The 11,777-nt window shown below is 32.1% G+C and overlaps 1 long non-coding RNA gene across 1 annotated transcript; it reads right to left on the reverse strand.

The window, feature by feature from the left end:
* Positions 1 to 8,086: 8,086 nt before the first annotated feature.
* Positions 8,087 to 10,138, reverse strand: LOC110690204. The gene is made up of 2 exons (XR_002505039.1): positions 9,514 to 10,138; positions 8,087 to 8,419 (listed from the first exon to the last, which is right to left on the reverse strand). It is a non-coding gene; the product is annotated as an uncharacterized LOC110690204 (long non-coding RNA).
* Positions 10,139 to 11,777: the final 1,639 nt, after the last annotated feature.

Below are 11,777 nucleotides of genomic sequence, written 5' to 3' on the forward strand. Positions count from 1 at the left end.
AGCATGATTTTCTCTTCACTCATGCCCATCATGAATATGCTTCATCGCCTGAAAAGCTTCTCTCTACTTGTTTCCACTACTCTCCATTAAAAATGGAACATCATAGGGTCAAGGTAAAGACAAGGCCAACAAACACTCAAACACACAATCAACAAAGCTGAGTACATAAGCGTAGTTAAACACACTAACATGATTTTACCTATCAACAACACAATTTACCTTGTTGCACCTGTTTTCAAGCACACTACATACAATAAAACTTCTCAGCTCAACTAAGTAACTAAATAATTTATTTAGCTTTAATTACGCATAGAATGGGTTTCCCCCCTAACATGCCCCAATAAAGGGGTACTAACACGGGAGCTAACCGTGCCAGTATAAAAGAATCACTCATAGGTGGCGGAATTCCTGCGCATAACAATAAAAGGAAAATACAGCGTCCTGCACTCCCAGTAGAAGTTATTGTTAAATATAAAACCCCATAACTTCCCCCATATGTTCATACTCAAGGTGTATACGTTCCAATAGTTTTGGTGTGTAATCTCATTCACTTTACGTTATTTACATATTATTAAACTTGGTTATGACTCTCAAATTAAACAATAATCATACAATCACAATAATTATTCAAACAACTAAACACTCTAATTTAATTCTTGAATAATTAGTTGACCACATAATATTTAATGTTGAACCCTTTTTAAATCTACCTCGGTGACAAAGACACCTTAAATGCTTAATGCACCAAAAATCGTATCACTCGGTGTTGAAAACACCTGAAGTGCACTAAGGCACCAACATACAATTTATTTCTCGTGTACATAGACACTTACATAGCTCATTTCCCATGCTTGTAGCATCAATAAAAATTATATGAACCACAATAAAAATTCTCTTTTAATATTCCAAACTAAATTAAACATTTAGTTTAATTAAACATGCTTTCTATCATGCCATAAATAAAAGTATGGTTCATATTCAACATGCGAAATGATTATTTTCAAATCAATAATCCATCAAAAATTCATAATTCAATCACCAATATCAACCAAATCACAATTTTCAATCATAATCTAGCATGATACTATTTGGAATTAATTAATCACATCTAGCATGCTAGTACATCATCAAAAATATGCTAAGTACGCGAACGTACCTTGAATACGATCTTAACATCGCCACGACTAATAGAAATCACTCACTTCAAAGTCTCTTACAAACCAAAATCATAATATGGTATTAAAATCCACTCTATACAAATTTCTAGCAATATATACTCTTATCAAACCACTCATAATTTAATTAAAACAAAATGAAATTTTACTTAAAACCTCACACTTTAATCCAAATTAATGGATAATTAAAATTCTTTCAAGAAACTTGATTTTTAGCATACTACCAAAAATTCTAGCAATATATATTAATAAAATCTTGCTGTAATTATGCTTTAAAACCCTTACATAATTAAAGGTTTAAACCACCCTTAATCATAGTCATTCATTAATCAATTATTTATGAATATAGGGTTTCAAAATTAGGGCTTTTTAATTAGAATTAAATCTAAAAATTATTATGACCATACATAATATCAATCATATCATCATAAAATTAACACAAAACCCATAATTTATAATTAGATCTAGGATTAAACAAAAGATTTAATTTTTTTTTTCCGAAGAAAGGGTGGCCAGACTGCTGGCCAGCGCCACAGCCGGCTGGTGGTCGCCGCCGCCGCTGGCTGGTACTGGTGGTGGCCGATGGTGGTGAACCGAAAAGGGGGAAGGGGAAAAAGAGAGAAAAAATAAAGGAAAATGGAGAGAAAGTTTACCTTGGGTATTCTCCACTCTAGGCAAAGTTTAATTTGCCCAAGTGTTGAATATTTATACCTCTTTCTCTAGAAACTCTTCTTACCTAAACTTTACCTTTTTACCCTTTCCTAATTAAAATTTACTGAAATAGAACTTTCCTAAAGTAAATTCCAACTTAATAAAATAATTAATTAAATAAAACTTTCCTTTTATAAAATATTTCCTAACTTGTTTAAAACAAATAATTAAAATATCATAAGTAATTCATTTCAATTTATTTAAATACCCCACAAAATACTCATTTTAAATAAAATACATATAAAAATACGAGGTATTACAAAACATTAAATCAAGATCCAAAACTAATGACTATATTACTCTATCTAAAGCTAAACTAAGCGTAGCTCAATCATGATGTATATAAGTATGCAACAAAGGAGGCAAATCAATAACATCAACAAAATTTACTTAAGGTCTACTTTCATAAAACAGAGTTTATTATATTATTTAATAAACAACATAAAACATAAATTTATAAATAATCATGCAAAACACCCAACAAACCATATAATAAAACGAAGATTTAATACAATCCAATATCTTAAATAATTAATATAATAAATAAATAAAGACCCAAGTATCAAAATAATAAATTAAAATCAATGAAAAGTAAAAAAAATTATACCAATGTGAGCCTGTTAGGGGGTGATTGGAGGATTAGTAAACTGGGTGATGTAATTAGGGTGATTGGAGGATTGACAAACTGGGTGTTGCGATAGGTGATATAATAAAGAGGATTGGAGGATTGGCAAACTGGGTGGTGTGATCAAGGCGATTGGAGGATTGACAAATTGTGTGGTTCAATCAAGGCGATTGGAGGATTGACAAACTGGGTAGGTGGTTCAATCAAGGCGATTGGAGGATTGGAAAATTGGGTGGTGCGATCAAAGTGATTGGAGGATTGACAAAATGGGTGGTGTGATCAAGGCGATTGGAGGATTGAGTGAAGGATTGACAAATAGGGTGGTGTGATCAAAACGACTGGAGGATTGACAAACTGGTTGGTACAATTAGGGCGATTAGAGGACTGGTAAAAAGGAAGCTACTTGCATCAATTTAATGTAAAATACCAACCCTTACTAAAATTAAAATAAACATAGACAAGTAGGTGTTAAACTTCTAATTTAAGGATAAGTATTTTGTATATAATACAAATACTTATTGAGATAATTGTATAAAATAATATTTGAAAGTTAAAAGCAAGAGAGGGAGGTCAGAAGAAAGACGAAGATAAAGAGAAGTCGGGAGTGATAGAGGGATCAGTTTCCTTCTTATTTTTCTCCTAGCCTCTCTCTCTCTCTCCAATCTAGCTTGTTAAAAGTGTTTATTACAAGGTAACCAATAATTTTTATCATAGTTACAATTAATTTTTAGTTGTTTAACATTCCTTTACCTTATAAAAAGTTTAAGAAAATTCTTATGAATAATGGCATGGACATTTATATCCCTAAAAATGTTCTTTTACATATTTTCCCTCATGAATTCAAAAACCTTAAGATTGCCTCTTAATCATCGAAATTGATTAATTATTTGTGTTTATTTCAATATTTAAAGCATCTTTTAGTCTCTCCATATTTTTTTTCGGTTTTTCTATTTGAATGATAAACACTATTTAATACAAAGTATTCTAAATTAACTTTAATATATATGGAGTACAAAAATTATAAAGTATATAATTGTATGATTACTTGTTTAATTTATTCAATTCATCTCAATAAGTACTTAAAATTATCATGCAAATAGATATAATAAAATACCATGCAAATTTGGATATAAGTGTAGGGAATATTTCAAGCGTTAATCCCCTAGCTTGAACCCCACTGTGATCATACAATAAAGTACGGTGGCGTCCAAAGGGAAAGAAGATAGAGCAAAAGAGTCGCCAACAAGTTTTTTTAGGAACTTGTAAACCGTTCACGAGGTGAAGGTTACACCCCTTAACGATCCAAGAGATCGTCAACTTCATAAGGTCTTGAACCAAATAGGGTTCGGGGATATGATGAAGGTACAAATCCAACCTAAAAGAGATTGAACCTGCCCTAATAATAGGCCTCTACTTTATTCTGATCGTATTCATGTGCGCTTTCTGATTAACATACAATCAATAGGTTAACCCTAAACCTGTTTAATCTATGTTGGTTGAATATTAATGCACAAATAAAACTATTATTGGCGATCACTTGAATTATAATCAAATTAACCCTAAACAAGAATATTAAATATCTTATTAAGCGTGATTACAAGTACCAATTCCCTTTAAACATGTATAAAAGGTGTGATCAAGCAATTAAAATAAAATATAATATCAAGCAACATAATATATAATCATCATAATAATAATAATAATCATAAACCATAATCATGAATCATAAAAATAATCATAATCATAATTAATAATCATAAATCATGTTAAAGCATAATAATAGCAAGATCCTAGGCATGATACTAACAAGATTAATAACAAACCCTAGCATGTCACTAAGCAATAAAAATCAAATCTTTAACCCTAACATGATACTAACAATCATAAATATTAGGAAGAAAATAGGAGGCATCATAACAATCATACTTAGTATTAAAGTTACCCTAGACATGATACTAGAAATCATAATAACAACCTAAGCATGAACTCTATATCATAACATCCATAAAAATCATTAGAATACTTACTTTGATGCCTCGTACCTCTTTCTAATAACAAAATACACGCGTTAGTAACTTCAAGGAAAATAATAAACAAAACAATTAAACCAAATAATGGAAAGAGAGATTTGGGACCAAACCCTCAGAAATTAAACCTTTCACGTCTAGGGCGAAGGCAACTTCGAATATGGCTAGGTGTATCTAGATCTAATGAATGCGGAATTTTGTATATTTGTGAGAAGCTAGTTTAGAAAAAGAGAGATCAAGGAAATCTTGATGAGAGTTGGTGAGAATTGACGAATGAAAATTGGTTCTCCAAAACGGAGTTTTTAGCACGTTATTTATAAAGTAAATCAGCTAAAAAGATAAAATATCAAAATAGAATTCTGGCGCACATAAAACGATGTTGGTGCCAATGCTGGCTATTGGTGCTAGACGCCAACATTAGCGCCAGGCGCCAAGCGTAGCGCCAGGCGCTACAGCTGGCGTTTGACGCTGATTCAGAAATTCACGCATTTTCTTAAAATCAGATAGAAATTTCCGTACAGGAGGATAAAATCGTATCTTCCTCAAAAAACGTTCTTTGATTTTAATTAAAACTCTGAAAAGTCAACAAAAGTCAATTTATCAATGCTAATTGAATTAGGAATGAAAAGAACCTTCTAGAAGAATCTAGAAGACTAAAACCATTTCTAATTGTATTAGGAGTGATAAATTTGTATTAGGCCCTCCTCTAGATCATTGGGTCGCATATAAGGCTCAAACCGGGCCCAGTTTAGTAAATTGGCCATAACTTCCTCAATATTTATCGGAATTGGGCTTATAATATATCGTTGGAAAGCTCTTGTCAAGCCCCATCTAACTACACTACTATTGGACCCATATCATGGACCAACCAAACTAGATTGGTTGTTTTTCTTAAAATAAGTTTTAAAAAACAGAGAGAAGAGAAAAGAAATTAAAACTATCCGCAACACTAAACTTTCCACACTTTCACTTCATTCGATTATGATTCGACGCGAAAGATACTCATCACTGGGTTTGGTTTTGGGGAGACACAAATGGGTGTCTACAATAAGGCATAAAGTTCACTAGTAATTAGCGGCGGGGCTACAAATGCTAACACTGAAAGTGGCCCAGTGCAATTTTGTTAAATTGGGCGCTAAATCATTTCTTTGAGGATAAATATGTTACTAAATCATAAATTCAATGATAAAATTGAAGAATAGATTATTGATTAAAAAGTTTTCTCTTTACTTTGTATGAGTAAATTTCAAAAATCCGGGCCACTTAGGGGGCCCTGTGCGACGATCGACCACTCTACACATTCTCATAACCACTCAACCACCCCTGCCAATAATAATTAATTCTCCTTAAAAGGCTAGCCAAATTGGGCGCATCGCGTGCATAAAAAGCCCTAGTTATCTTAAAGATTTTGATTATAACATAGATATCTTGTTATTGTGTTATTTTACGAAAGATGTCTTAGGGCTATAACGTGGGGTAAAAATCTTCTATTTATCCTACTCCCTCCATTTTTTTTAAGTGACACAGTATGACTGAGACGGAGTTATAGGAGATTTTATTGACTTTAATAAAATAAGATGTTAGTGGGGTAGGTTGGAGGAGTGAGAAATGATAAAGTAAAAGAATGTGAGAGAAAGTGGGGACCTTGAAAGGAGTGAGAAATGATAAAGTAAGAGATAGTGGTGTGAAGATATATTATTAAAATGTAAGGAATTTCTAAAAGAGGAAGTGTGTCACTTTAAAAAAACGGTCGTTTAAGGAGAGTGTGTCACTTTAAAAAAAAAAACGGAGGGAGTATTTATTTACTTGTACGGTTGTGGTTGTACTCTATTAACCTTCTTTAGTAATATTTATTTTATTTAGTAATCTCTTTTTTATTCTCTTTCTCTTTTGTTTTTTTAACAAATTTGCAGAAATCCTACTTTCATATGAACCTTATTCATTTTGTTTCACGTTTATAAGAAATTTATCTATCTCAATCTTACTTACAGGTTGTACTCCCCCCCCCCCCTCTTCTTTCTTAAAAAACACTTATGCATAAATCTAGCATGAATCTACCATAAACTCTTTCTAATACTGTCATCTTTAAAACCCACCTTATCGTATCTCTCACTTGTTTTATTGCTTTCCTTTCCCATTATCTTCTCCCCTATCTTCTAAGGTTTTACAAATTTCAAAACTATTTTTCAATTTGAAATTTTCCCTTCTTCTCATTAAGAATTTTTCTTACTTGTCTTTTACGATTTAGCATATTTTCATAACAAATTTAATTGCAAGTTTTCCTTTTGCTTTTGTTTTCCATAAAATTTACTATACACTAATGGTGTTCTTTTTAAAAGATGATCAACATCTTGTCTTCAAATTTAATTTAAAAATGATCAAAGCATTTTTATTTTTTCTTTTCAGTACTCTTTCTCCTAGTTTTTAGATTTGTTAATATTATAAAATCAATTTCCACTTACTCTCCTCCCAATCTCTCATTTTATCACTTATTTCAAATAAGTCCATCTCCTCTTTCCCTCTTGCATTGAAACCTCTTTTAGATTGATATGGTTTTGAAATTGTATAAATATTTCGCATTCTATACAATACTGTACTATTTCATTTTGCAAGGTCCCTTTACAAAAATGATTTTGATATTTATTGCGAGCTAATCAATAAGTTAATGATGATTCTAAGTAAATAATGATCTTTAAGGCTCGTTAGTTGAAAGTTAAAACCGATTGATTGACTATATACGTATTTTTTTTTTTCTTCATTTTTTTCTTATTTTAAAAACAAAATTTATCTTCTAATATTAAATATTTTATCTAAGTATTCAACGAATGATAAAAGGGTTAATTTGTAATAGGTTACCTTAGTTTTACTAATGGAACATGTTATATACAATTTGTCCTCAATTTTTCAAATTGTAATCTACAGAAATTCTTCTACTCAATACAATCTAACCACACCTGTTAGTCTCTAAATATATAAACAACTTTTTGCCACTAACACCTTGTGGTTGCTCAATTTAAATCAGTAGAAGAATGAATATGAGAGTAGAGAAACCTAAAATATTGCAAAGGGACAATTAATCTTTAAGTAGCCACAATGTAAGTTAGGAAACTCCAACTATTGAACTTAAGAATGGCTTACTGACATATTTCAACGACAACTAAGTTGTCATTGAACAATTAAGATATGAATTATATGATGTTAGCTTTTACTACAGCAGAATATCCAAAATTGATTTCTTATTCATTTCCAAGAAGTAAGACATTGCTGTTTCAAAATTCCAAAATGAAGCAAGTTTCGAAAAGAATCAATAAGAAAAAGTTGTAGTCTAAAACTTGTGAACCAGTTAAAAATTATAAGAGCACTAAAGCTAGTAAGGTATACCCCCTTTTTTCTCTATTTTGTTTTTTTAATAGCCCATGGTTATATCATCACCATAAACAAAAGTTAGACTTTGGATTCTTGCAAACACTTGGATCCACCTATACACATTTTACGAATATTGCGTGTGTCGTCAATGCAACAATTGGAATGCGGACACTTGTTCCTGATTCCATTCTTCAAATCTCTTTGTTGCTTCATAGATGTGATACTAAAGATATTTGCAGTCAAAGATAGGTAAAAATTTGCATCGATTTACGTAAACAGGAATATCATTATGAAACGGAAGGAGTATATTAATCTGGAACTTATTAACTATTCTGAATACATCGAATAATCAGAAAATGAAGTGTATTACCCAACGGTCCATCAGAATTAAGCCAAATGGAGGGAAGTTCCGGCTTAGAGTTGGAGTTATACTTGCCGCTCCTTCTAGTAAGCTAGGGAGATGTTCTGCAGCATCCTTCGGCATTATTTAGAGAGGATTTGAGAGTGTTTACTACCTGTAATCCATATCCAACAGCCCATCAGTCTAGCTCCTACTTTTTTTAGCATTATTGTAGCCACTCTCTAAATATCTTCTGTAAGGAGGATCTTAATTCCTTCTAAGGATTTCTTCTGTTCACCTTCGAATTCTTAACTAAATGCACATCCTTCCTTTCTTCAGAACTACTTCAATATTTCGATAACTTCACATTCATTCTATTCAATATTGAATCGCTCAATGCTTCCCCCAATAAGAAATTTAATTACTTTAATCATCTTTCATAAAGCATGTAAATTTATTTATCATAATATCTTCATTATTAAAAAGAAATTTAACAAAAAATACAGCTCAATTATCAAAAATTCCAAACAAAAACACAATAATAATCACAAACCAAAGCTTCAAAATTCCTCAACCTACCCAATAATTTAATTTTCTAAAAATTTAATAACAATAATTGCAAATACAATTATTATAATTCAACGAACAATGCAACATTAAAATAAAATTAAAAACAATCAAATAAAAAGAGGATAATAATGAAGGTGAGCAGTAGCGGACCGGCAAATCAAAGGAGCAGCGTATAAGATGTCAAACAAAGAGTAGAGAAAGAGTCGTGCTGATTGTTGATGGCGCACACGTAAAGCACGTAATCGATCCGATTGTATACCATACAAATATTAATTGAACAAAATATTTACAATTTTAAAAACGAAATAGACGAGTGATTATCAGGAGAATATTCGATTTCAACTAATCAAATAGTAGCCAAACCTAAAAAAAAATACGAAATAAATCATTTCCACTTATTTGTGATATTCTAAAAACCACATTCAATGGTAAAGATAAAGGAATATGGAGTATCACACTATCACATGCTCATATTCTAAAGTCTTAATAGTCACTTAGATGAGAACTCTATAATATCAATTGACCACCAGAGATAAAACAGACAATCAAAATCCATATTCAGAACAATGCACCTAAGGTTCCAATGTAGCTAAATATAAAAAACAAACATCTCATTCAAATCAAGAGATCAATCAAGTAAATGTTTTAGCGAAGGCAAAAAAAGGATTCATCCAACTTAGCATATTATTAACTAATTACCAAGATAGAGAAGTCATGCCTTAACAGAGCTTGCCAAGGGGTGAATGGCTAACATTGCTCTTGATAGAGGTCAGATCCTAGGTGATCCTCAATCTCATACCAGATTCAATAATTGTCTCTTCTTAGATTGTTTATGATGCTGCATACATCTGTTGGGTGGTTCAGTCATTCAGATTTATCCTCCTCCATGGATTCCTACATCAGACCTGTCAATGGCCCCAAAGAATATAACTTATAGTGTTAAATGCTAATTATCATATAACTATTGTCGAGATCAATAGGGATAGCCGTATATAATTCTGTTTTGGGATACTCTGACTCTAAGTGATAGCCGTTTCAACAAAATCATATCCAATAATCCATCATCCAAGTTCAATGCAGCATGCATGTCACTGGCCACATGAGAATCTATTTGATTATTTTGCTATAACAGTGACGAACAATAGAATATACCAGGTTAGAAATAGAAAAATAGAAAATGAAACATGCAAGAAGAAAAATATTAACCTTGATAGATATTCCCTTTGATCTCCCTCTGCAATGGCAAACTCAAGTTTGTATTGTAATCGAACTATGCTCTGCATTCATCTTCCTTCATAAAAGTAACCCTCCACTTTTCCATGGGAACTTAGAGCTCAGTAAGGTCCTTAATGCCAATTTTAAGAGCAAACTTGGTCACTTGGGCATCTTCTTTTTTATCCCACAAAATGAGACTCCTATCAAAAACCAACATTGTACTGTATCCTAGTGTATATTGACTTGAAACTGGAGTTTCCTATCAAAATCAGTTATATATTCATTTGGAATGATATTTCTACAACTCATTACTGGTATAATTGCTCCAGGAATTGTGAAGGATGTCAAGTGTGCCTTGAAAGATAAGCTTGACTTTATAATAAAAATTTCAGCTGGAGACTGACCGATTAATCAAGCAAGAATACTTGCTCAAAATGGCTTTAAAGTGCTGTGATAGAAAACCATCAAAACAACAAAACTTAGTTACGATATCTGTAGTGTTCTTGAGCCATTGAGAAAATTAAGTACCGTGACACTCAAGCATCATGCATTCATGCTTGCAGAGATTATAAAATCCCTGGCCTCCCTCTAAACAATAGATAATATTAGTGATAAATAACACTAATTAGCTCTGCTTAGGTTGGATGACTTAAACATAGATTGCAGAATTCGATAGGCACATACTCTCGCAAAATGAGTAAAATGATCAAAGGGGCCCAGTAATCATAGCTAAAAGTGAAGAAAAACTTGCCATTTCGGATGGTAACTGATTTTTAGGCCAGAATAGATAGCTAATGCACAATAGTTCTGTACTCATTCCTTCTCCCTTGATAATAAACGCTCCAAGTGCCTCAAATTCATGATTCTGCAATGTATCAATGATAAAGAAGCGAATATCACAAGCTCCTTTCCCACCATTAAGTATTTAAGTCCATTCATCACCTTATTTAAGAAAGAATAAAAAGATAGAATATATTTGGGCAGCTTCCAAGAGCATTTCTTCTTGAGACATTCGTTTCTCATCGCCTTCTTTTTCCCTTATATAGGCTAATAATTTATTTTCATATGTTAATGACTTCATTCGAATCATAAGTGGATCAGAAGAAGGGTTGTAGGGTTAGTTACCAGTAGTCATTATAGCAGATCTTATTGCGGCAGGGCTCCATATTGGGTGCAGAGTCTTGAGAACGCCAGCATGGTTCTTCTGTTGGACTTACTGCTTCAGAGTATGCAGCTAAGACACTCACTCTTGGTGCTGTGATATCAGGCTGCAGAGCCACAAGAACATCATTACTTCTTTGACACTTTAATACGGGTATGAATATCGAACACTAAACTTCAATCCATACTAATATTTTAAAACAGGAATTTAAAAGTATTAAAACAAAATATAGAGTGCCACGTCGCCAATTTTTTTCTTAGGGTTTTTTTCCCTAGGTTTATCCTTCTATTTCTTCCAAACAACGCTTCATTCAATCCCTGTCTAAGATTATCAAACGACGTTATTCCCCTTCACTATTTTTTTTTATTCATAAATTTTTATCTAATCAGTCACTTTTACCCGAGCAATCCTTTTTCCCTACCCTCCAGGTAATCTCTTTAATTTATTCAAGGTTAGTTATAAATTTCTTTCCCCTTGATTTCTCATATGTTTAGTAAATTTCAATTTTAATGTCTATAAATTTTGTCAGAAATTTTCATTTCCTTTATGTGTCCTTTGCACTCTGATCATGGGATTGACGGGCAAT

The sequence above is a fragment of the Chenopodium quinoa genome, unplaced genomic scaffold, assembly GCF_001683475.1.
Source record: "Chenopodium quinoa cultivar QQ74 unplaced genomic scaffold, ASM168347v1, whole genome shotgun sequence".
Classification (NCBI taxonomy): domain Eukaryota; kingdom Viridiplantae; phylum Streptophyta; class Magnoliopsida; order Caryophyllales; family Amaranthaceae; genus Chenopodium; species Chenopodium quinoa.